At 39.2% G+C, this 4,776-nt stretch overlaps 1 long non-coding RNA gene across 1 annotated transcript; it reads right to left on the reverse strand.

Moving 5' to 3' along the window:
- Positions 1–613: 613 nt before the first annotated feature.
- Positions 614–2,794, reverse strand: LOC109200102 (uncharacterized). The gene is made up of 5 exons (XR_002060306.2): positions 2,692–2,794; positions 2,124–2,597; positions 1,125–1,286; positions 772–880; positions 614–666 (listed from the first exon to the last, which is right to left on the reverse strand). It is a non-coding gene; the product is annotated as an uncharacterized LOC109200102 (long non-coding RNA).
- Positions 2,795–4,776: the final 1,982 nt, after the last annotated feature.

Consider the following 4,776-nt stretch of genomic DNA (forward strand, 5'->3'; position numbering starts at 1 on the left):
GCAATAAAAGGAAGCAGCGCAGTATATTCACTGAATTACAAAATTACAAAAGAGAAAAACGACGATTTCCAAGGATTATTTGCTTAATTGCAGTTAAGAGTGTGGCTGGTAAAGATGGAAACATACAGAATGTAAACTGTGTGAGTTTGTTGAGCTTTGTTAGTAACAAATGAGGTAAAAAAACCGAAACAGACAAAACACAGAAAGAGGCTCTCAGTATTCATTAATAATTAGAAAGCATCTAAACATTCTGGTCGTGGATTTTTACAGTCTTAGTTCTGCTCGCTGTCATCATTATAATCATCATGATCAATGGCGAGGTCCTGAGGTGGGCGGGGCTGTCTCTGGTGATGTCACCATGAAGGAATAGCGTCTGGCACGTGTTGGTGAAACAGCCCAGTACACTGGTGTAGTTTCCTCTCCAGCTGGTTGACATTTGACACTTCAGCATTAAGGGGAAGAAGAAGAAACAGTGTTAGGTCAGGTGACCACATGGTTTCTAAAATAACTGACAGGAAGTAACCAGGCTGTTAGAAATGGATGGCATGTGTTTAGAGTTACTGTAGTTAGGTAACTCTACTTACCAAAAGCAAAACTGATCATGTGTGGTGATCATTCTGTGCTGCTCCTGCAGGTCAGACAGTCCAAGACTGATATCCTGCCCATCTGAGAGTTTGAAAACACACATGCAAAAATTTATTTTGTGTTACAGTCAAAGTTGGATGTTCGTTTTTGTCCTTTAAAAATGTTTATGCATTTGAAAGCACTAACATTTAGGGATGACTCGGATCGTCTCCTTTAAAGTGGAGACAAGTGTGTCCACTGATCCACGTCACTTTACCTGGATGATGACTCCTCTCTCCCTCACTCAGAAACACTCCTAAAATAACCAAGCAAATAAATAATATTGAAGATTTACTCACATTACAAAAACATCAAAAACATCTCCCTTTGATTCCATTTCTCCATTCCTGCTAAACATCAGGCTACAAATATCCCAGTAAATCACAGTGAAATGTAAAGCACATATTTTCTTTGTCTAACCTCTGCAGAGCCTCTGTCAAGAAAAACAAATCTGTAAGCATAAAACAAATATACATTTCATAACACGTCACTGGACAAACCTCGGTTAGTTGATTTCCTCTGTGCAGTGCAGACGAGCATCAGTCAGCAAGTCAAGGTGGTGAGAAGGACTCGTGTCCTTTGTGACTCTGCTAGTTCTTCTGAGGAAACACCACCGTCTCTCCACACCGTCACCATCTGTGAGCACAAACTGCCGCTCTGCTCTGTCAGCATGTAGGAAATCAGATATCACACACACAAAGGTGAAGAAACATTAGAGCTCGAGTTTGGATACTTTAGATCTAAACAGATCAAAGTAGCTCTTAGTTTCAGCAATCAGACAAACAATGATACCAAACTGATTCTGTATGAATACAATATAGTATTGTCAATACAGGTGTCACATTAATGTATAAAAACTAATACAGATATATGTATATATATTTTGGATAAATTAGTTTGCTAAATTAGAATATATCTATATCTATCTATCTATCTATCTATCTATCTATCTATCTATCTATCTATACATATATATATATATTTATATATTTTTTTCATTTAACAATTGCAACTGAAAGAAATTAAATATTGAACAAAAATATATTGTCACATTCTGCATTCTCTAATACAAATTTCACAAAGTAAATTTTTGATTAACAGAAAAAATATGAATTACAAAAAATAATTGTATATTATTAAAATATTATGCAACCGTGACCAAAGTCAGAATCATCATTACAGTATTGTGGAGTTAATGCTTGGCTAATAGTGATAAACTTCAGGGGAGATCATGATGACAGAAAACTGTAAACAACACTCTGAAGTCAAGCTGCTTTTCTTGTTTCTGTGACCTCAGCACGCTGACAGACTTGAAGTTGCTACAGATTTTAAAAAGTGAATAGAATAGAATAGAATAGAATAGAATAATCCTTTAATTGTCCCACAAGGGGAAATTTGGTGATAATTATAGGGAAGAAACTTCTCTTTTTCATCCGTTTAATCAAACATTTGATGCCTCAGCTGTCTCAGTCCTGTAGCATTCTGCAACTACAACTAACCTGAGGCGGCTTGGATTTGGCTGCAGGTGCCCCTGTACATCCTTCTCAGCAGCACACATGTGGGTACCATTTAATCACACTTCTTCCTGAGCTTTCCTTCATCACAAGACTAAAGGTGGCATCCCATGTCACAGTCTTATCATCATCCAATTGGAGAAGAAACATTTATGGACCTCCTGGTTTTGTTTTCTGATCCTGCAAACAGACTGAGGACAACAAAGCCCAGAGAACACGAGATACACAACATCCAACATTCAGACTCAACAGCCTCCATAAATGAAGAGCACCAGGTTGGTCCAGTTATACTAGATATAAGCATAATTCACATTACTGTGTATGAATAATAAGCAAGAGACAAACTTTGAAGATGCAGAGCATGATGTCCCATCATCAGACTGCAAACAAATATCCACCAGGCTTCTTTGTTGGCAGAGGTGATGATTCTCCCATCAGGGATCAGTAGTGTGTATTAGCCTTATAAGCAGCAGTCGCTGAAATATTACTGTTTCAGATAAGAAATCTAGCACATAAAAGCCAGGGTGGGAGGGATCTCTACAAACTGACTTACCTCTGCAAGTGTGAGGCTGTTCCTCCAGCCTCAACAAAAATCTGACTCTCCAGTCACAGACAAACAAAAAACACCAGCTAGGAGATAGAAAACGCTGTCTGGGTCTTGCTGGATGTTGCTGGTCAGAGTCCACACATTTGCAGTGTGCTGCTTGGTCTCACTGACCCATGTGGACAGTGACTGTGGAGAACTGTTCTGGAAAATGGAAAAGAGAATTAAAATGACAAAAAGCCAAACAGGATTTCCACAAAGACTCTCATAGAATCAGCAATCAGAAAATCATTGGTTCATATTTCAATTAAATATGACCAGGCTCCTTAAATGTAAGCAGTTAAGATCTGATTTGATTTACATCCTTCACACAGCACATTTGTCCAGGCTGTCAGGTAAACATAGAATTAATCTCAGGTAACATGACTCACAGTAGAGATTCAGTAAGAAAGATTGCCAGCTCTAATATTATTATCACACCAACAGCTCAGATTTCTAGAACTATTTAAACAAATGTCAGTCTATCCATTCATTTTCTTCTGAATATTCAATTCATGTTCACAGTGGGAGGGGGGGGGGGGGGGGGGGGGGCCTTGTGGAATTTTGTAAATAAAGTCTGCAACACAGAAAGAGCTGTGATCAAGCTATTTATTACTGCGCGCAGGAGAGCCAACACACATCAAACATCACAGTTCACAGTCATGTCAGCTCTGCCACAGAAGTCGTGCTCCTACTCCTTTATGCATTCCAAGAAAGAGGAAGTTACAAACTGATCATACCACACTTCACACGTCTCGCTATGAAACCTAATGGATCAATGGTTATGCTGTTTTGTGCCCTTGGCCTTATCAGCACCTGTAAAGGGAGTTGTTTTCTCAAACTGCTGATGTTGAAGTAAGTTCATCTAGTTTTAGAAACTTTCACTGAACAGTCTATAACAGTGTCACAACTAAGCATATGCATAAGCACTTAAATACTTTGAATGAGAATAATAGAAACTTTCTATTCGAGCCTGTCCCAGTAGCCACAGGTAGAGCACACCTGGACAGGTACCAGTCTGTCAGAGGACTAACAGAGAGACAGACATCAGAGTAACAAATCGATTTAAAATTACTGTAAGCTTGCTGCAGCTGTATGTATGAACATGTGTTTCTGTGCTCACAGTCCACCTCTCAGGAACCTGCAGTTCATTTTAAGTCTACTTTAAACAGACCTCACAAAAGGCTGATGTGGCTGGATCAGTAGTCTGATTTAAGTACGATACCTTTGGCCAGGGATTCATCTGGTACATCGCTTCACTGCAGTCTTACATATTATCCCCACACCTGAATAAAAAATATTGATATTTACAAATAACAGATTCAGCTGATGCAGCCTGACTCAATCCTAGATGTTCAGCACACACAGAGACACAGAGGGACTGTTTAAAGTTTAGTGTTAACCTGAGTCACTGATCATTTACAGTATTACAGAGTCTGGCAGTCTTTGCATGATGTCCACGTCACTATAAGTTTCTAGCTGACTCTCAGGTGTGACAGGTGTGCCAGCAGGAAGAGTAATAAAAACCTGCATCCTGAGGTTTGTCATGCAGGATTAAAGGAGCCAGGCTTTGTTCACACAGCTAGGATTGTATTTTACACTGACCCTGGGTCAGTATAAGTATCATACAGTTTAAACGAAGCACTGAAACTTGCACATATTTATTACAGATGCATTGACATTGACAGTGAATATCTCGATTAGCTTCAATCTGTGGCTGCGATTAATCACTTTACTGGAAACTTTATTAACTAGTAACTTCATCACTCATGACAGAAGCTAATATTTCTGTGCTAATGTAACCAATATGTCTACTCACCAAAGAATGAGTGAAGCAATATGGATAACAGCAGAGGACAATTTATTTAGGGTCTGATGGCAATTTACCATCGGTGTGACTCTAAGTGCAAATGTTTCAACCTGAACAACTTAGAACTTCCCTGGGATACAACACAAACAAAGACAAGAGGAAAATATATACATATTGTGGCGAGCTCATGAAACGGAGGAGACAGAGGTTTCGTTTGGTCTTGCTCTCGGCGAGGCTAGCCAGGG

This window comes from Oreochromis niloticus, unplaced genomic scaffold, assembly GCF_001858045.2.
Source record: "Oreochromis niloticus isolate F11D_XX unplaced genomic scaffold, O_niloticus_UMD_NMBU tig00001534_pilon, whole genome shotgun sequence".
Taxonomy (NCBI): domain Eukaryota; kingdom Metazoa; phylum Chordata; class Actinopteri; order Cichliformes; family Cichlidae; genus Oreochromis; species Oreochromis niloticus.